The 27,483-nt window shown below is 35.1% G+C and overlaps 2 pseudogenes; one reads left to right on the top strand and one right to left on the bottom strand.

Moving 5' to 3' along the window:
• Window positions 1-349: 349 nt before the first annotated feature.
• Window positions 350-3,920, top strand: LOC120198164 (annotated as a pseudogene).
• Window positions 3,921-6,493: 2,573 nt separating this feature from the next.
• On the bottom strand, window positions 6,494-26,596 carry LOC120198161 (annotated as a pseudogene).
• Window positions 26,597-27,483: the final 887 nt, after the last annotated feature.

Genomic DNA, 27,483 nt, shown 5'->3' with positions numbered 1-27,483 from the left:
ATATGATGTCTATGGAGTTAAGTCATTGACCATGCATGTTCTCATGTTTTATGGTATCTTATTGCATGTTAATATACATCATCAAACATATGGCCAATGATATGAGTTATGCATTGTGAGCCTTTAGTCTGTGTTTCACTTGCAACTGCATACCTAGTACCTACTCTAATCAACAATAACAGTTATAGTTGAGTCAGTTTTTAGCTGTTATTTTTTAGTGTGATGATGGATGTTGACCTTGCTTTGAGAAGTTTATATCATTTAAGAAACATTAGCACATAGTTTTGGTACAACTATAGATTTTTCTATGTCTTTAAGTTGTAACTGTAGACCTTACAATGATCCTTAGATGAGATTGAGCAATTATTATGTTGTGCCAGTGCTTTTGGTATACTGTGTTCTGAGTTTTTTGTACTTCATTATTAAACGGTTTCTGCGGTATTTGAAAAAGTTCTGAGGTTATACGCTGGTACAAGTTGATCACGCACCCTAGGCCATATTTTGGAGTGTTACACCATTATTGTTGACAAAAGCTGCATTGTGACGTTTTTAGTTATGTAATTGAATATACTGTTTTCATGTAGGCCTTCAACAATGCAACTGTACCCCTTCAGTGCAAGTTACTTTCCCTTACATATTTGTTGTTAGCAAGTACTTAGAGGTAAAATGAATACTCTTGGAGTTCTATGCCCTAAACTGTATATAAATTCTTTCAACGAAAATTAGTCTTGCAGTGAAGCTTACACATCTAAACTTTTGATGCAGGCTAGAACTTTTGATCTTGTGGGTACGATTATCTATGAGATTGACCAGCAGCCATTCCAAAGTATATTCTATAACGGTACCATTGAAGTTGATGAGGCTGGTGGTTTCCTCAGTGTTGAGTCTGTGTTTCTTGTTACCCTTGGTATTGCACTTCTTGTTCTCATTGATTTGTGGCTTCATGGTCAATTTCACGTATCACCAAGGTATTTTAGTTGTGCTGTAAACCCCCAACCCGTACCGACCCGAATACGAGTCTGAGATGTCACATTGACTTTTAAAAACAAATTCTTAACAAATACAGAACCTTTGGACTTATATTAAGAAAATACTATTAAATTATGATTCATTTAAAAATTTAAGGCAAAAACGTATTTATGAACATTATTATACGATATGAACAATATCGTGAACAGTGCTACACTACATCGATGCATTTCTATAGTGCATTGATACAGTAAAATTTCGAAGCAAAATTGTGCATCGATGCACTGCTACAGTGACTTCGTAAAATGTACATAAAACTCGTAAAAATTTAACCGTTCATTACTAGCATTTATATTTACACAAATACATTTAAAACATCACAAAACTCGATCAGAGCATAAATACTTAATTTACCGACTTTGTTTACATGCCAACATATTTAATCCATAACAATACATACGATTTAATTTACTTCTGATCTGACCTTCAGTGGAGTTATGTTGTTTAGCTGAGCTTATTATGGATCTCTCACTTTCAGTACCTACGTGTAAAACACTTGCACGCTAAGTCACAGACTTAGTGGCATAAAAATGACAATAAAATATATGAAAATGTCATAATGAAATGCAATACCATGAAATCATATATTCAATCCATGCAATTTGCATAATCATGTATCTTACCCATTATCTGATCAAATTAACCATCATGAATTCATATAATAAATTCAATAGATTCAATAGCCCATGATACAATACTGAGAACCCGAGGTGTGAGTATTGTGAGGTTGTGCACTATGTTGTCACCACAACTCGTATAAATTTGCACCGAAGTGCCACGTAGAAATTGTCCCGAAGGACCGCTTAGAAATGCACCGAAGTGCCACGTAGAAATGCACCGTAGTGCTATATATGATGTCCAAGGACCACATAGAAATTCCTTAAGAATCATATACATATACCAAGGATCAAGTAAGTGTCTCAACAGACCTCATACATGTTCTAAAGAATACATATATGTCCCGAATGACCACGTAGAATTTGTCCCGAAGGACCGCGTAGACCATATACTCTTGGCATGCCAACTATACCTATAGTTCTCATCTACATAACATGGGCTTTCACAGTTCACATAGTTTATATCGCGTAGACATATATTTCCATACATTTATCACATAACATATCATTCCATACCTTATCACATAGCTCATATAACTTTTCCTACATATTCACGTTACATAATGCATATGGTATGAACTCATATCATGTTTCATAATATGAAATGTAATCATGTATCAAAATATTGAATCTAGACTTATCACAAGTCTAGAACTGATTATAATACTATTCATGCTATGCATATGCACTCACCTATCTCTTCGATCGATCTTACTTGTCACTTGTTCCGGAACTCGTTTTGGCTCGATATCTATAATTATAATTTCATGACAATTACAAAAAGCTTAAACCTTATAATTCGATACTAATAACTTAAACGAATTTAATAAACTCATATTCCTAATTTCCTTTAGGAGTGTACTGATGCACTATGGGTGCATCGGTACCCAAATTAGGTTCGAAATTCCTATTCATCGATGCACCCCTTAATGCATCGATGTACCGTCAAATTTGTCTTAGTGCATCGGTGCCCATTCATAGTGCATCGATGTACATGTCAATAATAAACTGGTTTCACCCGAAAATTCCACAATTTTTCATAAAATTCCTCATATAAAACTCCTTTCATACTACTAAACTCAACTACAACCATTTTAACTAACTTTTATCATTCCAACACTTTAGAATTTCCCATATCTCGTTCAAATTCTTAAAATTAAGAATCATACCAAAATTTCCATGCAATCCAAACTTATTTCTAACACTTATAACTTATTATTACACCCATGACAAGTCAAATTCAACTTCTAAATCCATTTATACATCATTATTCAAAATTTCACTAATTCACTTTCTATCTTCAATCCTACATAACTTACAAATCTTTGAGTTCTATGCTCTTTTTCATCTCAATCATCTTTCCTAAAGCTTCATGAATCAAACCTATGCTTTAATTTGAAGGATTAACCAAAAGAAATAAACTCACCTTATCTCAGCTTTGGTTTCACGTTGGGAAGAGAAGAAGATGAAGATGGGAGAAATGTCTGGAAACTTAATTTCCCAACATATGTCCACATGGGGTATAACACCCACTATCAAATTTTTAATTATTATCCTGGTTCAAAGACCCATTTACCCTTTAATTCTCCTTCATTGCTAAATCATCCAACACTAACATCTTTCAATTAAATCCTTTACTTTTCTTTATTTAATATGGTCATTGAATTTTAAAATTTCACACTTTGGTACCCGGTATTGAGGATGTACATGTGCCACCTTCAATTGTATATTAATTTATTGCAGCAACTACGTTCAACAATACAGTATCATGATACATCATTAATATAGCTCTCTTCCGGGAATTGTAAATATTCGTGATGTTTTGTTCTTCTATTAAAGAAAGCTTCAATTAGCCATGTTACTTTATTGTGTCATGCACACCTGTAAGGAGAGAAAGCCAGAGGGAGAAGTGCTCGTGTACATGTTATCTTATGTTTCGTTATGGAATAAAGCTAACGTGTTTTGACTTCTTTGTTTTGCTAGAAAACTAGGAGGCTCCAAAGGTGGAAGTCGGGACTAGGGCTACCGATGCCTCAATGGACGAATGGCTTCAGGTTATGATTAGCTTACATCATCATCACATCTCATTATTTCCATTTAGTTAGCTTTACTTCTTCTCCTTTCATTCCGAGAAGCATCATGTGTTCATCTCGGACTTCATCAACCATTACTGATTTCTATAAGACCATTGGTGATAATTTCCTGTTCTGGCTGATATAAATTTCAGGGAACTGCTTATACTCAGTCGGAATCTAAATCAAAGAAGAAGTAGATGACAGAATGCTTGAGATGTCGGGCTATTGTAACGCTTGCTCGAAATTGTGAGGGCAGCGTAGGTTGTTTTCGACAATTAGGCCAGGAAAATAGACGCATAATTTTGTTGTTATAGCATGTGAGTCTTTCGTTACATATCTATTATACGAGGCCGAAGTTCAAATTTGGCTAATTTTTTTTTCTTGGCTTCTTTGCTCATCGGGTTTCGTATTTTTGGTTTATCAGTTTCCCTTATGTAGAGACTCAAATTTTTCGGATCAAAAAAATATTAAATTATTATCATTACTATTATTATTATTACTATTATATTTATTTAAAACCATTACTACCCTCACCCACTTCCAATTAAACAAATCCTCCACTAACCCCACTATCCACCAAATCATCCGCTAAATATTTAAATATACTCCACTAAAACCCACTAAACATTAAATAAAGCCCCTACTTATCCTACTTATTCCACTATACCCACCATAACTCATAACCCATAAAAGCACATGCAATGGAGACAAGAAGGGGGGAGTAGGCCATACGTGAGAGAGATCAGAAAATTGAAGGAAAAAATAGAAAGAAAAAAAAGAAAAGGGTCTTGAATTCTGTCGGAATTCTTTCTAGTGATCTGGGCCTCCGATCAATATTTCAAATGGTCAAAGGTTGCGTGATGTCAACACGAACAACATACTGAAAAATCAAGACGATCAGACGGTGGATGGTGGCGGATCGAAAAAAACAAATCTGGATGGTTTTTGGCCTCTGGCCTGCGATCAAGACCTCCGGTCAACATTCCGAACGATCAAAACTTTTGAGATGTCAACTCGAACAACATGCTGAAAAATCAAGACGATCGGAAAGTGGAAAGTGGAGGATCGGAGAAAACAAATCCAGACAATTTTAGGCCTCTTGCCAACGATCATGATCCCCGATCAACATTCCGAACAATGAAAAGTTGCGCTATGTCAACACGAACAACATATTGAAAAATCAGGACGATCGAACGGTGGATGACAGCAGATCATAGAAAATAAATCTAAACGGTTATTTTTGTATTTTTCTGATTTTGACATTTTGGTTTATGTTATTTTATTTTAACCTTTTAATTTCTGTTTTTACCATTTTAATCCTTGAAGTTCATGTTTTTGCTAGATCTATTATTCAAGTAAAATAGTTTCTTTAATTAATTAATTTGAAGCAAGTTATTAATATTTAATAAATTGATCATATTTTAACTTGATATTTGATTCAGGATTTCCACCATTACGACAATGTGTAAGCGAAACAGTACCAATTTTAAGCGTTGTGGGGGTGCTAATCCTTCCTCACGTGTAACCGACTCCCGAGCCCGTTTTAATTGAATCTTTGGTAAACGCAGACCAACTTTGTCTTAAAAAAACAAAATTTTCCTTAAAATTTTTTAAAAACGTTTTTAGGTATTCGACCTACCTAACCCAAAGGTTGATGCGACTCTATCCAATTTTATACACTTTAATTCAAAATTACCCGTTTTTCAAAATTAAAAGTCGTAACTGTTTTTAAAATAATATTTAATTTTTCCACCTAAAAACGGTTATGACAGCTTGGCGACTCCGCTGGGGATTTTTTAGAGAGTCAAACTGTAAGTCGCTTACACATTGTAGTTTGGTGGAAATTATGAGTTCGAGTATTTAGTTAACTTATGATCCTTTTATGAAGTTTGTAACTGCTTCATTTTTGTTATACTAACATTTTGATTTTTGTTTTCAGATCTGTCCAAGTTTTTTATCAGAGGGTTTCGTTTTCCTTTTGAGTCAAAGGGTTGAATGTTCTCCTCACACACATCACAGGCATTTGCATAACATAAGCTCTACACCGAGCTCCGAACCTTTCTAAGTGGGGGCGAAAGCGACGCCTTCGTGAGAATTTATTCTCCGCATAGGCCTAGCAAGTAACCTTCGGGATTCATACCTTATGTTTTTGTGTGAATTTATTCACCATAGACATAAGGGAATGTATCCCTCGAATTGAACTCGATCCGTTTAAGCCTATAATGGGTGAGGATTGAGGGTTTGGCAGCCAAGGGGGCCCATTAAGGACAATTCGAGTACCCTTATCCTCAGAGAGCCAAAACTATGCATATAGTGAACCGTTAGAACTGTACCATATGTATAGTACTGAACCTCTGTCCGTCATAGGCACCCAAAATAAGTGTACACAAAGGAGGAGCATTTTGAACCTTTTCTTTTGCTTTAAATTTTGTTGAATGATAGCATGCAACTACATACTATGCGGTTAGGATTAATTTCTTGTAAATACATCTTGTGGTAAAACATTTTGGGTAGGATTACTATCTAATAAAAGCATGCTCGGTAGATATCTGACTTGGTAGGTGTTATATTCATCTTTGAATGATATTTTTATCTGTATCGATTGTTGTACATGTACTAACCATTTTATTTTTTTGTTTGCGTACTCTAACTTATTTCCCTTTGTTTTTTTGTCATTTTTTTATTATTCTTTGCATTGCATTTGCATTGTCATAACTAATGCAAGAGGTGTGGATCCACAAAAACATGTTTGTTAAACATAAATAATTTGCATTAATAGATAAAGGGCTGTAATACAAGAGGTGAAAAATGCAAAGGTATGGCTATGCTCAGGGAGATAATCTGCAAGAAGACATGGTACCCGTAATCGAAGAATATTCCACTCTGTTGCATTTAGAACGGACTGAGATTTACACCGAGTACATCAAAAGTCAACCTTTTGGGTTGGAAAAATTGCAGAGCAAGACGAGAAAACATTACTAACCTGGAGAGTCCCTTCAAATACAACAATAGCAGGATGACAAAACGATAACTGAAATTGGAGACCTTTGTTGACGAATTCAAGAGGCAGCAAGTAAGGTTCAGATACTTCTTCTCGATGAAGGCTCCAATGACGTATTCTTTCGGAACAGTTCTACAAAAGATGAAAGCCAGATATGCAGCCATTCGAGATTTCTTGGAACAAGTACAAAAAGCAGCTCAACACTTGCACGGTTCAACTAGAGAAGCCGGAGCAGTTTGACAGGGTATTCAACTGGCGACAAACAAAGGCAGAGGACTAGGCAACCTATTAGAAGTCGTTCGGGGTCTAGAGGATTTATTCAGAATATACCTTTGATATTTTTTGTCTCTTAAAAGATAAAACACTTTTGTCCCCAATAAGGATTATTTATAATAATAGACATGTTTTCGGATTAATGCCGCAAGCATTTCATGCATTTTTGCATATACATTTCATTTTTAAGCATTTTCATAAACATGAAATTTCTTCATGGAGGATTCGATGCAGTGTTCTTAATCACGGACTCCATGGAAGCAAGATTTGAACAATTAAGAAAAAATTGAAATCAATATAGTTGGAGCTTGTTCAGCTGATTGTATGACTGAGCCTTCCAGAATGATTTGAGAAAAGAATCCCCATATCCCGAGGGTTACGATGTTGATATCGTGCACATTTATCACATAGGAAGCTCCAAACATTCCTATGAGAACTGTAAGGCACTAAAGCGCAATATTCAAAACCTAATGGATTCAGGGGCATGGACAATCAAAGAAGGGGGCATTGCATCTACCATTTGCACTGAGAGCATTATTTTGTTTGAACACGTTTTTTGATCTTTCATGTTTGCTTAATCTTTTAAACAAGTGAATTTATGTTACCTTCTAAGGTGGCATAATTGAACTAATTTTAATCTTTAGTTCTTTGAATATTAATGAATTAAATATTCTTTTAATTCTTCAAGAATTATAGACTTTTGACATATGGCAAGATCAGACCTTTCTTATCCTATTAAAAAAATCCCTCGATTTTTTACCCAGAATAATTCATAGAGATACAGAGAGTCATATTGATACCCTTGAGTCAATAAAGTCATACCATTTTCCTTTTAGACATAAACCCATCATTTTACCAATAAAACCCGCAGACGTTGAATGTTCACTTGAACATGAACCTTCATAATAAACAATGTGGGGCATCTCGAAGCAATATTATGAGGACGAGATTGAGCAATTAAGGCATGTTGGGAGCAAGAAGCAGAAAGGTGAATTACTTCAAAATAATTCTATCATGCATTAACTACATTGTTTTCATGTGAATAAATCCTGAAAATCTATCCCCTGGGAATACCTCTTCTGCGAAGACTTTTGTGTATGAGATGATGAACGACTTTGTTTCATTTATCCATATATGTATATATATATATATATCCCTTGTTGTCCCCTTTTAAGCCTATAATATTTTTTCTTCTGATTCAACCCTAACCAAGGATCACCCCCACACTGGGGCAATGTGGAAGAAATCTGCTCACATGAGTGAAGACATAAATCCAGAAGAGATACCAAAAGGTAAACCAATACCAAATGCGAAGATAAAAAAAAAAGAAAAAAAAGAAAAAGAAAAGAAAAAGAGACGAGAATCAACTCACATGACACATTGAACATCAAACTATAAGATTGATCAAGCACAATTATTCCAAAATCACTTCACTCGATAACCATAGAGCATCGAGAGAGACATAATGGCAGATTCAAATTGATCAAGATATTATTGAGGGCATTATAATGAATTGATCATTGGTTCAATACCCTGAAACACTTATTTGTGCCTACTTATCCTTTCTTTCATAACCATGAACCATGACCTACATTACATGCCTTGAAAGTCCCTTCTAATCATACATGGATTTCTGAACAGAAGAGACTATCTTCAGATTTCATCTTGCTCATCAGGATTAATCTTTATTTACAAAGTTTTCTAAATCTTTAATGCATAATAGAGAAATTAACAAAATGGGGGTTCAAGACGTAAATTATGAATGACGTCTTGAAACCAAAGAAGGATTCAAGTTGAAAACCTGAAAAGGTGGCTCGAATATAAAAATGGTGCAGCTGAAGCGATCACACAAATTCCTTGATAAGGCATCGCACAATCCGAGCGTGACCATGAAGGCTGGGAGTCAGAAAACACTTCCAGTAGAGGAGCATACAAGCTACCCCATCAAACCATTGATATCAAATAAAAATGCCAAACCTTTGACCAACCACAATAACCTGAGACTCTTTTATCCTTTCCTTACTTAACAATTTCCCAAGATAGTAGTTTTGATCTTGACACTTGTCAATAACTATAATTTATTGAAGGATTAACAGTGAATGTAATTCTTTGAGGTCTAATAAACTCTAGTTTTATGATTCGTCTCAATTATGAAACCGAGAAAGGGCAATATTTTCAAGACTTTTTTATCAACATTTTCAAAACTCTTCTAATTGATGTTTTTAGATCTTAAAAATAAAAGAAGAAGAAATACTTTTCAAACAAGATAATCTCTAAAGTGGATCTTGGTATTTGACATGTGACTCTCAGACATAAAGCTTATGCTTATAATCAACAAATGATGAACATTGGGGGCATCTTTGAAGATTCAACATCAAATGTTGGGGCATCAAATATTAGGGCATCTTTGGTGATTCAATACCCTGATACGAATTATCAGATCTTCTGAAGGCTTTTCCTCCGCATGCAGGAACCATCAACAAATGAGTTTATGTCCAAGGAATAAAACAAGAACTAACTCATCATGCTACTTAAGAGCATCACATTTATCATTTTTAGCATACATGATTTTTTTGCAGCTTTTAGAGTCCAGTTTCGATTCAAAAGCACATTCAGAAATTGATGGTGGATGCTCAACTTCACAGCGAAGGAGCGTCTGTCAATAAATAACTTTCCAAATTCATTCAGAGTCAATTTTAACTTCACAACGAAGGATATTGAACTCGAAGCGACACAATTTTTTTGAAATTGGATTTCAACTCCACAATGGAGGATATCCAACTCAAAACCAACTCTACATTGGATTTCAACTTCACGACGAAGGATATCCATTCAAAGCTCAACTTCACGGCGAAGGGACTTCCCAGTTTCATTTAAGAGCCAATTTCAACTTCACGGCGAAGGATATTGGACTCAAAACAACACAAGCTTGGATTTCAACTTCACGACGAATGGTCCATCCACTGTTTAAACTCACGACGAAGGGAATCGTACACGCAAGCAACATCCATCTCTAGATTGGATTTCAACTTCACGACGAAGGATATCCAACTCAAAGAATGAGTGTTTGTTAATAAACTCTCCAGTTTCAGAGCCAATTTCAACTTCAAGGATAAGGATATTGGACTCAAAACAACACAAGCTTGGATTTCAACTTCACGACGAAGGATATTCAAGTCAAGGCTCAACTTCACAACTTCAACTCAACGACGAAGGAATCATGTCCACCCAACATACAACTTGGATTTCAATGTCACGACGAAGGATATTGTGTCAATCAGCAACATTCATCTTGGATTTCAACGTCACGATGAAGGATATCCAATTCGAGGCTCGACTTCACGACGAAGGGGCCATCAATGATTTCAAATATTTTCTCCCTTGAGACAGTTTCTCTTGAAACATAAACTTTGAAAACATTTCCCTTAAAATGAATTTTGTCTCTCTTGAAATAGTTTCTCTTGAAACAAATTTTGTCTCTCTCGAGATAGTTTCTCTTGAAACGAATTTTGTTTCTCTCGAGATAGTTTCCCTTGAAACAAATTTTGTCTCCCTTGAGATAGTTTCTCTTGAAACATAAACTTTGAAAACGTTTCCCTTGAAATGATTTTTGTCTCTTTTGAGATAGTTTCACTTGGAACGAATTTTGTCTATCTTGAGATAGTTTCCCTTGAAACAAATTTTGTCTCCCTTGAGATAGTTTCCCTTGAAACAAATTTTGTCTCCCTTGAGATAATTTCTCTTGAAACATAAACTTTGAAAATGTTTCCCTTGAAACACAAAATCTTTGAATCAGTTTCCCTTGAAACAAGTTTTGTCTCCCTTGAGACAGTTTCCCTTGAAACAAAATTTTGTCTCCCTTGAGACATTCTCTTGAAATATAAACTTTGAAAATATTTCCCTTGAAACAAATTTTGTCTCTCTTGAGACAGTTTCTCTTGAAACATATCTTTGAGATCGTTTCCCTTGAAATAGATGTTATCTCTTTTGAGACAGCTTCTCTTGAAGCGTCATATGTGAGTCGGTTTCTCTTGAAATCGTGTTATCATCCCTAATGATGGCCTGTCGTCCTCATCACATAGGAACCGTGTCATCACCCCCCTGATCTCCTCATAACGTTAGGAGCCATGTCAACCCCAATACCAGTCGTCCTCATCACGTAGGAACCGTGTTATCACCCTTAGATGGCATTCCATCCTCACCACGAAGGAACCGTGTCATCACCCGACCTGATCTCCTCATCATGTAGGAGCCATGTCAACCCCAGATAACCAGCTGTCCTCATCATGTAGGAGCCATGTTATCACCCTTAGATGGCCTGCTGTCCTTATCACGTAGGAACCATGTCATCTCCCGACCTGATCTCTTCATCACGTAGGAGCCGTGTCAACCCTAGATAACAGCTATCCTCATCACGTAAGAACTGTGTTATCACCCTTAGATGGCCTGTCGTCCTCATTACGTAGGAACCGTGTCATCACCCAACCTGATATCCTCATCACATAGGAGCCGTGTCAACCTCAGATAACCAGTCGTCCTCATCACGTAGGAACCGTGTTTATCACCCTTAGATGACATGCCATCCTCATCACGTAGGAACCATGTCATCACCTGACCTGATCTCCTCTCATGTAGAGCCGTGTCAACCCTTAGACGATCTGAACTCTTTAAGTCTCTAAAACAAAAAAGAGAACTGGACAAAACTGGTTATCTTTTTCGTCTTTACCCTATTCTTGTTAACACAAGAATGTGCAAAGAGGAGCAGCATTTCGAACGGTGAAAGTTTGCTATGTCAACACGAACAACATATTGAAAAATCAGGACGATCGGACGGTGGACGACAGCAGATCAGAGAAAATAAATCTAAACAGTTATTTTTGTATTTTTCTGATTTTGACACTTTGGTTTTTGTTATTTTATTTTAACCTTTTAATTTCTGTTTTTACCATTTTAATCATTGAAGTTTATGTTTTTGCTAGATCTATTATTCAAGTAAAATAGTTTCTTTAATTAATTAATTTGAGCAAGTTATTAATATTTAATAATGGATCATATTTTAACTTGATATTTGATTCAGATTTCCACCATTACGACAACGTGTAAGCGAAACATATCAATTTTGGGCGCTGTGGGGGTGTTAATCCTTCCCCACGTGTACCGACTCTCGAGCCCGTTTTAATCGAATTTTCGGTAAACGCAGACCAAATTTTGTCTTAAAAAAACATTTTTCTTAAAATTATTTTTAAAAGATTTTTTAGGTATTCGACCTACCTAACCCAAAGGTTGATGGCGACTCTATCCAATTTTATCCACTTTAATTCAAATCACCCGTTTTTCAAAATTAAAAGCCGTAACTGTTTTTAAACAATATTTATTTGTCCCACTTAAAAACGGTTATGACACCCTATTACGAAATTAGGGAATGAACTTCTGATCCGTGTGGTGTGTTAAAAATCTTTCTCACAGTAACTTTTAATATTAGGGTAAACTTGCACAAGTTCATTGAATTTGTAAGTGGACTTGGTTATAGTCATTTTGGTGAGGCCCCCCTTTTAACGTTTTTACGGTGAAAGAAACGGCATAACTGAAGCGGAAATAATTGGTAAAATTAGAAGTTCAGTGATAAATTTCAGCATATGATATTGTTATCTTTATTTTCAAATCTAATTTATGAATTTATGTAACTGTGTAATTATAATTTGGACTACCGAACCTAAAATAAGAATTAGGATGTAATGACATTTTTTTTTCAATCAACATATATAAAGAATTATAATTCTTTCCTTTACACTCGTATATAATGTTAGTCCATTTTTATACCTTGGTGTACAAACATCAATATTTACTTAAAAAGTGTAATTACATTAAGTAAATGAGATTCAATAATTAAATTTTTCTAAAGCTTTTATTTAGGTCCCAACTTTTAAAACTTGCATAAAGTCCCCAACATTTAGTCCATTTGCAATATGGTCCCTCAACATTTAGTCCGTTTGCAATATGGTCCCTGACATAACTGTTAGGGGACCATATTGCAAACGGACTAAATGTTGGGGACTGTATTGTAAGTTTTAAAAGTTAGGGGACCTAAATGAAAGCTTTAGAAAAGATCAGGGACATTACTATACTTTACCCTTAATTTTATCTATACTATTATTAAGCTTGTCTAATTAATTACTACTCAATCAAGTATTATTTTAGTTATAAAATTAATTAAATATTAATTCTTTTAAAGTATAATTAATATTATTATTATAAATTTTCACTTCTTTATAATCTATATAATCTTTAAAAAAATAATTAAAAATCACTTAGCATAAAATTTAATTTAATTCATTTATACTAAATGCTCTATCATTCAACGTATAATTATTATTAAAATAAATTTTAAGAATCTATGCACTTCTAACAAAGTGATTTTTATATAAAAAACTCATTAGTAGCTTATTTATTGAATTACTTTAATAATAAAAGAGAATATTATTTCTTTTAGAAAATTTAACTTGAAGAATTATGTTGTATAACGTGTATGTTTAGATTTATGATTTTAATTCCATCGCCTAAAAGAAAAAACTATTTGCTAATACAACATATAATTTGTTGTTCAAATTCACGACTATTGATCATAAGAACACACAGGAAAACAAATATGCTACTTCTATAAAGACAGCTCCATGAAAATATGTCAAAAGCACCAACAATATTTAGAAAACAGTGGGTTGGTAGGGGCTCATCTGGGCTCTCCTCCAATCTTCCGTTCATAGAATCTGACACTTGGAGTTTTTTATTCTTTCCTCTTCATTTTGATCTTCCTAGTTTAAGAAACTTGTTTTTTACCCCATCCTGCAACAGATGGTAGGAAATAGACAGATGAACATTTTGCACACATATGAACACCTTAGGAAGAAGAACAATACATTCACTAGCTATATGACAAAGGAAAAAGTTATTCATGGTACACTTACAACCTTACATGAGTTCTTCTATGATGCCACTTGCGTTGGAGCATCAATCTAGCACAATACCCTGATCATCAAATCTAGCATCATAACCGAAATACAAAAGAAAAATAGAGTTAAACTCATTTAGTGTCCTCAGTGATAAAAGAGATATTTTTCTCCTTATAGGATCTGGTTCAAACAACTATGCAGGATGTGTGTGTTGTTATAGGCTAAGAAAATTCTAAACAGATACTACCATGTAATCACTTTATACTATTAAAAAGATAACTTCATGAAACTAGACTTTTGAATTACTGTCCTAAAAAAAATGCAACATCTATCACAAACAAACCTTGGAGGGTCAATTTGGCCCCAAGGTTGCTAAGTTTAGCATGGGCTTCTGCATAATCCTCGAAGAATGTCTCTTCATCTTCAGCATATTTCTCAGCATACACCTGTAAATAGAATAATGCTTAGACGAACCTGCAATTATTATCTTGCTCTCTTAAATTGAACTCGATTATTTACCTTGAAAGAGGGGTCTTCAAAAAGAACAGCATCTGTTGGCAACACAAGCAAATCTTCATCCCTTTTTGCTTTAATGTCCTGTATGCATATAAGAGAATGAGAACTTTTACATCTTTTACTTGAAAAAGAAATCAGATTCGATTTCAAACCTTGAAGTATGAATTGGCAAACTTCAACCATTGCACTGTCCAGGACTGTCCTCCTGGTGCTCCTGCCCATCTTTCTGTTAATCATGAAAGGAAATCCTTTTAAATCCTATCTAGCATTCTAGCTGTCATTGGTAAATAATTGTTACTGGAACCATCACCATTCATGTTTCACTCAAGGAAACAGTTGTTTCTAGTAATTAATGAAGATATAATCTTATCACCGTTCACGTTAGCAACCACGGATAAGATGCATATTTTTAAAAATAATTACTCACTAAAACAATCAATTTGTTTTTTCAAAAAGAGAAATTCCTCAAGAATTTTCTCAAAAAGATAGTAGTGCAGACGTGTCGAAGACACGTATGACCACGACCACGATCCGAGACAGACGGCGGTGGCACACGAAGTCCCCTTGTTCTCTTTCACTCAACAAGGAATTGGGAAATCCAAACCATAAATACCATTCCCAATAGTATTCCAATACTATGTGGGATTGAACATTACCAACAGTCTATGCTAAGCATTTGTTCCAAAATCTCTAGCCTCAATCAAGAATTAACTGACTATATTTTTTCCTATTCGTATTAAAACAAGCTGCTTACCATGTACTTGGTCATCGGCTTACCCCAAACCGCTACGTTCTGGTCTGGACCTCCCAAGTAGTGCACCAGATAATGCCACTATTTCCTACATATCAAATGGAAGACGTTTAATATCATAGGCTGCCATTATAAATACAATCACCGAAGACATTTCAAGCTTACCTTGTCATTTAATCCCATTCGGTAGAAAACTTCTCGTAGATGATCAGCAGGTGAATGGGGTTTCAGCAGCTTAACAAAAGATAAATGCTATACAAGTTAGTGGTCTCTAAACATAAATAGTAGAAGCCAACGCATTACATATGAGGGAAAAAGGAAGCAAACAGTCCAAATTACTTAGTTATTGGCTAAGATCTAAGGTCTAAAGAACCTAAAACTACAAAGGCTGGCAATTTAAGCCATGTAATAGTTAACAGCTGACAATTAGCTACAAAATTGAGAAATTCAAAATTTTTATGAAGAAAGGAACTTTGAGCCTGCAAACATAGAATTGTATCAATACCGTTCTAGGTTCCTAAGTAACCAACTGCCAACAAATGGTGGATAAAGCGAGGTTAACCTTTTTAGTATTCTTATTTAATCTATAATAGTGCCAATGGAGGAATGTTCAATGCTTTTGATTATGAACACATATGGGTACCTATTTCTTTGTCAGATAAACCATGAGACACTTCATGGTAATGCAATGAACCTCCAGAAAGCCAGAACTAAATGGATTAAAACATGGCATCTTCAATTCCTGGTCTAACAATGTCAGAAGCAGCAGCACACTTTCATCCATGGATTAAGCAGAGCTACATTCCTCAATTTAGGAAACTAGGGACAGCAAAATCTTCCTACAAGTTACATTAACATGAACAAATCATTCACAAATACGGAGTTCACTTACCAGGTAGCCTGCCTTCTTCAGGACACTCATTAGGACCAGACATCCACTCTTCCATATTTCATGGGAATTTTGGCCCCCCCAGCCTCCTGATTTCAAGTTGATTCTCAGAACAATAACAATAATCAGAAAATGCAGAAATATTCATTAAGAATAGTAAAAGGATGACCTCAATTGCAGTAGCACTAGCTAACTGAAACAAATCTTCATAAGTGCATAAGTTACACCACGGTACTTGTCCTTAATAGGCTGAATAAGATTCAATGCATTCACAAGACCTGAAAGGCAAACTTATGAGACAAGAATGCCACCAAGCACCACCTACGATGATTACATTTTATAAGTAGAAAAGAAATGATACCAGCATTCGCAGCATGTTTCAGCTCAACTTCAAATCTAAGGCTTCCATTTGCTCCACCCCTTTGTGGCCATGCTTCAATGTTCTTGTTGTAGGTACCAGCATCGTGCCATCCTAGACGAACCTGTAGCGCATATATTAAATTAAATCTGTTCCTTTTCCCTATTCATGAAAATGATAAGAATGAAGTTGGAAGACACAAGAAAATGGAAGGAACTCGAACCTCCCCCCCTCCAACTCCATATTTTCCACAAGAAACTAAAAGAAAAACACTCATTTAACAGAAATTAGAATTTTATTTACGAATTTAGGCTCAACAAAAGCTGAACTCGTTCTACACTCTAAATCACTATCAATGCTTGTGTTAGAGTTTGTAACTCGATTCTGTTTGGTCCGACCTAAAAAGTTCGTGCTGCAATTCGTTTGGTGAAAAAATAAATTGAAATAAAAAAATGGAAACTTGTGGAGAAAGTGGAAGCTCTCGAGGGAGTCTGTGCAATATGGTACAGTTTTATTCAACTAGTGTTACTGTCTGTGTCCCTACAGCTCTCTTTCCCTCTTTATATGTATGTATATATATGGTTCTAAAGTTTGATGTACCACTACAATCCTCTTGTGGACTGTAATGAAATTCTTATCCCTAATCCCCTGTAAATTTGTGTTATTATTTTTCTTTCATATTACTTTGTCATCCTTTATTTCCCATTATTCTTAACAACTTCAAATATTAAAATGGTAAATATCAGTAAAATCAAATTCTATTAGACTTGAATAAAACCGAATTCAATCTACACTTAGTACAACCAAATGACTCTTCGATATCAGTAAAATCAACTCAAAATTAGCCTCAAGTAAAAGTGAATTCAACCTACACCTTTAATACCCCTAACTGGATCTTCAATGCTTAAAATATGAAATAGTAAATATCAGTAAAACAGAAATGTTTATTCAGAATCAACGCAATGTCAAGTCTAGTAGAAAAGCAAAAACAGAAGACGTCGTGTTTTTCAGAACTTTTTCCAAAGGCGACAAGTAATTCAAATGTACTGGCACTATAGCGAATATCCTATCTCAAAAAATAAATTCTCAACACCCCAAATGAGCTTTTTTCCCCAACACATTATCCAAATATTTTTGCCGGATAAATGACAGAGAAGAAAAAAAGATGAAGTGATTTTGTTGAATGAGTGTCGTAACCGATTTTTGGTGGGAAGACCGATCCGACGTTTTTGGAAAATAAAATAAGTTATAAAAAGTTGAGAGTTGTCACCAATCATTTTAAGGTGAGATTGAAACACCTAAAATCAGATAAATTTAATAAAACATTTTATTTTACTAAAAATACCAACTTTTGGTCTACGAAATCAGAAATCAAGTTCGAGAGTCAGTTACGCGTAGGGAAAGATTAGCACTTCACAACGCCCAAAATTGATACATAGTCGATTACCCTATACTTTAAAATTGTAAATTTTGAGTTTGAAATTTTATTTAATTTAAAATCCACTATATATGCATATTTTAAAAAGAGAAAATCGCCTCAGTGACCAAAAAAAAGTTATAATATACGATTTTAACCAACTTTTTTTGGATTTGCCAAAATGACCAACAAAATCGCAACGCGAAATAAAATCGCAACGCGATCCCCAGAATCGCAAATCAGTTTCCAGAATCGCAACGCGATTCTTGAAAATCGCGATGCGATAGTACAAATTCGCATTGCGATTTTCCATAATCGCAACGCGAATATGAAAATCGCAACGCGAACACATAAATCGCAACGCGTATCCGTAAATCGCAACGTGTATCCGTAAATCGCAACGCGTATGGGTAAATCGCAATGCGTATCCGTATATCGCAACGCGTATCCGTAAATCGCAACGCGTATCCGTAAACCGCAACGTGTATCCGTAAATCGCAACGCGTATCCGTAAATCGCAATGCGCATCCGTAAATCGCAACGCGTATCCGTAAATCGCAACGATAATCCGTAAATCGCAACGCGTATCCGTAAATCGCAACGATAATCCGTAAATCGCAACGAGAATCTGTAAATCGCAACGATAATCCGTAATCGCAACGAGAATCTGTAAATCACAACACTGAAATTTTGGGTATATAACACTGAAATCATAAACTAAATCCCTAAATCGCAACTCATTCCATCTCCATCTATCACTCTCTCCGGCGACATCCGTTCCTATATCCAACGACATCCTTCCCCATCCGGCAACAGGTCTTAGTTTCGCATCTCGTTTGTTTAGTTACAACCATGAAATCATCTAATGTTGATCATGTTTGGATAGATTTGTGTTTTGGAGGGTCATGGGATAATGTTAATGGTGTTTTACATATATGCCTTTACCCATAAATCTTCAACTAAAATTGTATTACAAAAGTTAACTTATGAAACTCTAATGCTACGTGTTTCAAATAAATTGAATTTAGAGCCCCTAAGTGGATTTAGGCTATCTTATCAGAGAAATGGTAAAGTTTATTGTTAACCGACAATGAAGATGTTGAACGATTCATTGCTTACATTAGTGTTTCACAAGATGATGTACATTGTATGTTGTTGAACCTAGAAGTAGTATTGTTGGTCAGTAGCGGGTAGTAATCAACTAAGTTTTTCTCAAAACCCACAACCTTTCTCTAATCCAAATCCCAATCAACTTTCAGCACCAAATTCCGGTTTTCGTATTGACCAGTTAGACGATGATGAGCCAACAGAAAAAATTGTGAGTACTAGTCAGTATTCGAATTTGGTCTTGGTCAATATCCGGACTTGATATTGGTCAATACACGGATTTTGATGATGTTTCAGAAGAAAAAGACCAGTGTAATGATATTGATATTGGTCAATACCCGAATTTTGATGATGAAACAGCCGTTGCCGAAGAATGTAATGTTGATGATAATGAGGAGGAAGTTACGACTGTGAATGAACATGTTGAACATCCATTCTGTAATTCATATAATCCTGAAAGAAAAAAGAAGAAGAAAAAGTCCCCGAAGAAAGAAAATGCCACGGGCGTATAACTGGAATATGCCAGAATTACTTCAGATACCGGAAGAAGAGTTGATAAAGAAAGCAGTTGATTGTTACACAAAGTTATTCGTATCAAGAAAGATGATTGTTTTGATACAAAGGAAGACTTGAAGATAGCTTTATATACGAAATGTGTGGAAGATGGCTATCAACTAAAAGTTAACAAATCAAGCAAAGATCGTTTCGAAACAGGTGTATGATTGACAAAACTGTACGTGGCGTATGATTGCAAAGAGAATAAAAGATTGCAAAATGTTTCAAGTTAGGACTTTTATTGATAAACATACATGTTCAAGAACCCAAGTTTTTCCTCACTATAGACAGGCAACAAAAAGGTGTTGGGTGGTTTTCTGGCTGAGTTAATGTTTTTGAATGGCAGGGTATATCGGGGACATGAAATTATGACTGACATGAATGCTCGGTTCAAGATTAGTATATCATATTCTCAAGCTTGGAGAGCCAAATGTTATGCCTTGGAATTGTTGAGGGGGTCGCCAGAAGCATCGTTTGCCCAACTGCCGGCTTATTGTCACAATTTAAAGCTGAAAAATCCTGGGTCGGTAACTCATATCAAAACAGATAGAGATGGACGCTTTGAGTTGCTGTTTATCGCCATTGGTGCTACGGTTAGTAAATCAATATAATTTTGTTGACTCATTTTTGTTAGTTACATGCATTTCACATTTAAATGATTATATTTCTTGTGTATATTATTTTGTAGATTCGTTCGTTTATTACTTGCATGCGCCCAGTTTATTATAGTTGACGGAGCACATTTGAAAGGTCGATAGGGAGTAAACTTATTAGCAGTAGCCATGGATGCTAACAATGGGATATTGCCAATAGCTTACGGGGTTGGCAAATCTGAAACCTCTGATTCATGGACATGGTTTATGGGGCATCTTAGGGATTGCATAGGTCCTATTAGCAATCTGACAATCATATCCGATAGGGCAAACTCAATTGACAACGCTGTTAGAAGGTGTTTCCCAGATGCTTTTCATGGACTTTGTGGTGTTCATTTGTATAGAAATCTAAAATCAAGGTCTGCTGGTATAAAAAAGCACAAATGGACATACTGGAAGGCTGTAAAAGCTTATCGGGAAGTGGATTTCAATAAGCATATAAATTGTTTAAGACGTGTTTTGCCTCAGTGTGCTCAAACACTAGAAGATGTCGGGTTTGAAAGATGGTCAAGAGTACATCAACTTGGAGCAAGATATGGTTTCATGACGTCTAATAGTGCAGAATCAATCAACGCTCTAAGTCGTCATTCCCGGAAATTACCCATTACTATGTTAATGGATCTAAGCAATGCGATTTTGGTTTCGCGTTGCGATCTTGTCGTTGCGATTTTGGTTTCGCGTTGCGATTCTGTCGTTGCGATTTTCATTTCGCGTTGCGATTTTGGTTTCGCGTTGCGATTTTAAGTTTCGTGTTGCGAAAGTAAACTATTTCTTCTTCTGCAAATTGAAACTTGAATGGATAATTTACTTTCAACCAAAAGACAAAACAAAGACAAATACTATTTCACAGTGTTAAAGAATACACAGTTTAGCAGAATTGGCAGCAACCGAACAAATTTACTTTCAACCAAAAGACAAAACAAAGACAAATACTATTTCACAGTGTTAAAGAATACACAGTTTAGCAGAATTGGCAGCAACCGAACAAATTTACTTTCAACCAAAAGACAAAACAAAGACAAATATATTTCACAGTGTTAAAGAATACACAGTTTAGCAGAATTGGCAGCAACCGAACAAATTTACTTTCAACCAAAAGACAAAACAAAGACAAATACTATTTCACAGTGTTAAAGAATACACAGTTTAGCAGAATTGGCAGCAACCGAAAAATTTACTAAGCAATCTAAGTGAAATGGCTAATCTAAGTGAAATTACGAGTAAATTTATCATTAAGTTAAATATGGAAAATCTTAAACTTACCTCGTTGCGTAAGTATGAACCTCATTCTGCAACGATACTATCACTCACGTAGAGCGGCAACCTCACCACGTAAAGTTGACACCTCCACACGCCATGCACCATCGTTATCGCGTAGAGTACCGATCTCCTCACGCAAGGCATTGACCTCATCACGTAACTCCCTTGACTCATCCCGTTGAGGTGGAGGTGGAGAACAGGGAGATAGGAGTCGTGGCATCTTTGCCGGTCGCCTATCATGAGGTGATGGTGGAGAAGAGGCTCGATGATGTGACGGGATAGGTGATGGCTCTCGTTCTAGAGATGTATAGTCGGGTCGATCGGGTGATGGCTCTAGGTGAGGTGATGGCTCTCGAATTGGAGGAAGTGGATGCTGCTCATCATCCGTGCCATCAAAAAATTCTGACTAGCTTGCCACCAATCAGTGGCAAGCTCTTCCTCCGTGGGTGTCAGTCTTTGTAATGGAATGTTGGCCTCCTAAAATATAAAAACTCAAACAAAGTTAAACGTCTACTATTAATAACTTGTTTATATATTATATGAAAGTATTTGTGTTAACTTACATTATTTATTGTGGCATATGGTATTAAGTCTTCCCAATCCAACAGAGTTTCCTCTTCCAGGAAATAGCCCTGGGAATATCATTTGACGTTTTTATTGCATATGTACGCATGCTGGGGAAAGCCTCGAATATCCAAATCTACAACAATATAATAACAAAATTAGTAATTGTTAAATAATTAATTATAATTTTAGAAACATATAAATTCTTACCTTAAAGGCCCAAACAAAGCCTGACAAAGTGTATTTGGACCCATCGCCCCGCAAACTTTTGCGGTCATCAAAGGCAGACGACAACTTAGTCCAGGTAGCTTTCCATATATACGAACCCCACGGAAACAGATTCCATGCATTCAGGTCCTCTACCAATATTATTAGCTCCCGATGAATAGGTTGTCTGGCCTCTCTGCCTAAAAAGCCGGCATACACAAGTAGTAGAAGGCATACTCGGACAACATCGACGTCTTCCATCCGAGTGAAACCAGCTTTCTTATTAAATAATTTCTTCAGGTCGTCGACATGTAGGTTCGGCTTCTCCATTGACTCATCCGGAAAAACCCGGGATAACCATGATGGGCGGGCGATATGACGAGTGTACCGGCCTACATCATCGTGTCCGAATCGTAGACCAGTGATTAAGCAGAACTCCTTCCGCCCAAAAGCAAGTATACGCTGGTGGAAAATGAAACCATATCTTCCTCACCACGTTGTATACTGTCGGGTAGATTTGATGTCATGGTCTGAAGCCACAAATGGGTCAAATTAGCATCTCCACCCGGATGCTGTACTCTCAGCCATGGCCCGAAGCAGGTTTCCTCAAACAATTGTCTTTGAGCAGGTGAAAGCTTCTTTGCAATTGTAGTGGCCAGGCTGACTTTATTTCTCAAGGTCAATTGAGCCGAAAAAAATTTCTACAAAAAACAATAAACATACCAAGTTAGATATACCAAAAACTACACTGTGAAGATATACCAAAAACAATAAACATAAAAAGTAGTAGTTTATTCTTTAAACTAAAATTTGCAACACTGTTTTGTTTTGGTTGAAATGAAAATCGCAACGAGAGAATCGCAACGCGAGATGACAATCGCAACGATAGAATCGCAACGCGAAATGAAAATCGCAACGAGATAATCGCAACGCGAAATGAAAATCGCAATGCGATTTTGGTTTCGCGTTGCGATTCTCTCGTTGCGATTCCATTTCGCGTTGCGATTCTCTCGTTGCGACAGTCATTCTCTCGTTGCGATTTTCATTTATCTCGTTGCGACTCTTCTGCAAATTGAAACTTGAATGGATTGCATTACTTCAACCAAAAGACAGAACAAAGACAAAGACAAATACTAACTTGAAAATCGCAACGAGAGAATAGCAACGCGAAATGAAAATCGCAACGACAGAATCGTAACGCGAAATGAAATCTAAGTGAAATGGTTAATCTATTATTGAAATGACCAGTAAACTTATCATCAGTTCAATATGAAAAACTACAATAATGCAAACATTTCAAAATAAAAATAATTAAAAAACTAACCCTCGGAGGTGATTTTCCATTTCTGAATATTGTGAGGGATTTCTGACCGTGAATGGTTGTGAGGGATTTCGCCGGAGATGGGGACGGAAATCTTCGGAGATGGGGACGGATTTCTTCGCCGTAGAGAGTGAGAGATGGAGATGGGACTGAGTTGTGATTTTAGGTTTTAGGTTGAGTTGCGATTACGGGATTTTGTCTTAATATTCTTTTGTAATTTGAAAATAAAATACGCGTAGCGATTATAATGGCGCTTTAAATATCGCGTTGCGATTTACGGATACGCGTTGCGATTTTATGTATTATCGTTGCGATTTACGGATACGCGTTGCGATATACGGATACGCATTGCGATTTACCCATACGCGTTGCGATTTACGGATACACGTTGCGATTTACGGATACGCGTTGCGATTTATGTGTTCGCGTTGCGATTTTCATATTCGCGTTGCGATTTTGGAAAATCGCAATGCGAATTTGTACTATCGCATCGCGATTTTCAAGAATCGCGTTGCGATTTTGGAAACTGATTTGCGATTCTGGAAACTGATTTGCGATTCTGGGGATCGCGTTGCGATTTTTATTTCGCGTTGCGATTTTGTTGGTCATTTTGGCAAATCCAAAAAAAGTTGGTTAAAATCGTATATTATAACTTTTTTTTGGTCACTGAGGCGATTTTCTCTTTTAAAAATGATGTCGATTTACTAAGACTAATAACAACTACTTCCAAGCAAAAGTGGAAGCTTCATTATCAACCACAATAATTGTGCATTACCTTAATAATTTAGAAATCATGAATGGGATTTTGAAAAGGATGTTGATTTACTTCGAGAATCAATAGCACTCACCCCTGAGTAAAAGCGGGAAATACACTACTAACCCTCTAATAAATGAACATTGCTTTATTTTAAAAAAATGCAATCAAACAATAGTTATTGAATCTAATCATACTAAACGAATTAATTAAAGCTTCTCTCTAACTTAATGTGTCGAATTATGAAATTTAAATAACCTAAAAGAGTGAGCCTAAAATGTAGGCTCTAATATTAATCAAAATCATTTTGTTAACCAATTATTGATTCAAATAATTAAAATGGAACCTTGAGCAAAAGTGATGACCAAATTAAGAATTCCCCTAAATTAAAGGGCTGATTTTAAAATTAAACCTAAAATGAAGGTTCTAAATATTAATCTATTCAATTTTAAATCAATTATTGATTCGAATAATTAAAATGAAATCTCGAGCAAAAGCGAATACCAAATTAAAAATTCCCTTAAATTAAAGGGGTAATTTTGAAATTAAACCTAAAGTGAAGACACTAAATATTAATCTATTCAATTTAAACCAACTATTGATTCAAATAATTAAGTAGTTAGAGACTAAATTAAAAAGAGTTTAAATTTAAAGACTAAATCTAAAAAGAATAAGTGGTTTATCAAGGATTAAATTAAAAGGATACAAACATTAAAGGTAATTAAAATATGTTAAGGACTAAATTGAAACAATTAAAAATGCAAGGCTGAAATTAAAGTTTATCAAATAAAGGACCAAAATAATATAAATCAGAAAGTAAAGCTTAAATTAAAATAATTCAGAAAATTAAAAGCTAGAATTTAAAGGACTGAAATATAAATGCTGAAATTTAAAGGCTGATATTAAAATAACATAAATTTATAGGGCAGAAAAGCAAATAACAAAAATTAATCAATCAAACAAAATTAAAAGTTAGGAGTTAATTTTTAATTGTTATCCGAACCATAAATAACGCGAATCATACCCTAGGACATGTCATCATGAGGTCGTAAAATGTTTCGAATGCGAAAAATAAAAGGTTAACTGTTAGTAAATTAGCAAAGTTGGCGAATTAGTGGTTAACTTAGAATTGTACGCACCATAATAATGTAGATCATACACCAAGGCATGTCACCACTAGGGGTGTGCAAAAAAACCCGATCCGACTGATCCGATCCGTTGATTCGATCCGAAAATGTTGATATCCAATCATTTTTTCAATTTTCGGATAGTTCGGATTGAGTATCCGATTTTTTTTTTGGATTTTCGGATCGGATACGGATCGATCAAAATCCAATTTTGGATTATCCGAAAACCCGAAAAAATTGGGCTATATTATTAGCCACTAACTTGGGATCAAACCCACTTAAAAAAAACCAAAATCAATGAAACCAACAAAAAATTCAAAAGAAAGAACCCTAACTTGAAAACCTACTACAAACCCATTTTAAAGTTTCCATTTTGAGCCACAATTAAACTACAACCCATCAAACAAGCTCCAAAAAGAATCCAAAATCCACCCAAAAAATTACAAAAAAGAAAAGAAACCTCTTTAGCAGCAAGAAGCTCTCCGAAATCAAGATTCATGCCTATATAAACCCTGCCAAAGGCACCAAGCCCAATCAAATGTCCTTTGCGCCATCGGATTAGAGGAGAAGAAGGTGAAGGAGAGGAAGGCTTGGAGAAAACCCGTGATTTACGGACGCAAGAATTTATCTTTTCAACAAAGGAATTTATCTTTAATTATGTTGTTGTTTTTGAATTTTTTATAAAAAAAAAAATTGGATTCGGATCCGGATATTCAGATATCCGATTTTTTCGGATCGGATATGGATCATTACTTTAGGTATCTGAAATTTTCGGATATCCGAAAATTTGGATCGGATAATATCTGATATCCGATAATGCACACCCCTAGTCACCACAAGGTCGTGTTAAATATTCAACACCAAATTCGAAGTAATAAAAATTAAATCAGTGATCAAAATAAAATAAAACAAAACTAACAGGTTGCAATCGAATGAAATAAAAAAATTGAATGGTGACTACAATGGAAAAAGACGCCTAAAGTACAGAGACCTATGCGAGATTAGATCCTAAACTCTAATATAAAATACACTTTTAACTCTTTTGTTTAATTTGAAAACCCTAAATAAATAAATAAATAACTCACCAACTCTCTATCAACCCCTCTTCTCCTCACATAGCATTTCCCTCCAATTCGATGCCCAAGCGACTGAAAAAAGACCGGCGACGTTCTCATGACTAAGCACCCTTCTCCTCTCCTTTCCTCTCCACACCACAAGACCGAAACTCCCTAGGCGAAAAAAAAGCCGTAAGTCGGCTCCAACCCTAAAGACGTGTTTGGTAGAGTGGAAAAGTGAAATGATGGATAAAGGGTGAGAAAGAGAAAATAAGGTGGTGTTTGTTTTCATTGTTTAAGGTCTTCAAAGCTCTTATGTATGCGTCGCGCAGACATTGAGCTTCGCAGACCGTTTGTTTTTTAGAAGACAGAAGCTCTTCTAACGTATGTGCGTCCTCTTCTTGGCGCAAACGTAGACTTATGTCTTCAAAGCTCTTCTAACCTCTTCAAAGAACCATTTTTGCTATTAATTTTTTAAAAAATTATAAAAAGTCATTAAATTTAATGAATTATTACAAAATAATCACTATAATGTTGTAATAAATTATAAAAGTTCGATAATATAATAATTATTTTATAGTATTTAGATAAATTTATTAATAATTTTATAGTCTTTTAATAAATTTAATAAGTATTTTATAATTTTTTAAACTTTATTGAAGAAAATGATCATTTTTATATAACTCAACGATATCTAATATACTTAATTTGAAAAAATATATTAAACTTAGTAAAAAATATTATACAATTAAACTTAGTAAACTTTTTTTTATATAAAAAATTAGAAAATCACGGGGACATACAATTATTAGCATTAAAAGACAAAATAAATGTTTTAATAAAAAAATATTCACACTATTAAAAAATCTTATTCTTATCATTTAATTCTGGTAAAGAACGAAAGTCCCTTTATACAGAATAAATAAATAAAAAAAAATAATATATTTTTTCTAAATAGAAAAATACTAATTGATGTATATTATATGGAGTATATATTATATATATTT

The sequence above is a fragment of the Hibiscus syriacus genome, unplaced genomic scaffold, assembly GCF_006381635.1.
Source record: "Hibiscus syriacus cultivar Baekdansim isolate YM2019G1 unplaced genomic scaffold, ASM638163v2 tig00117056_pilon, whole genome shotgun sequence".
NCBI lineage: Eukaryota > Viridiplantae > Streptophyta > Magnoliopsida > Malvales > Malvaceae > Hibiscus > Hibiscus syriacus.
Note: the sequence above shows the minus strand (reverse complement) of the source record. Positions and strands in the feature narration are given on the sequence as shown.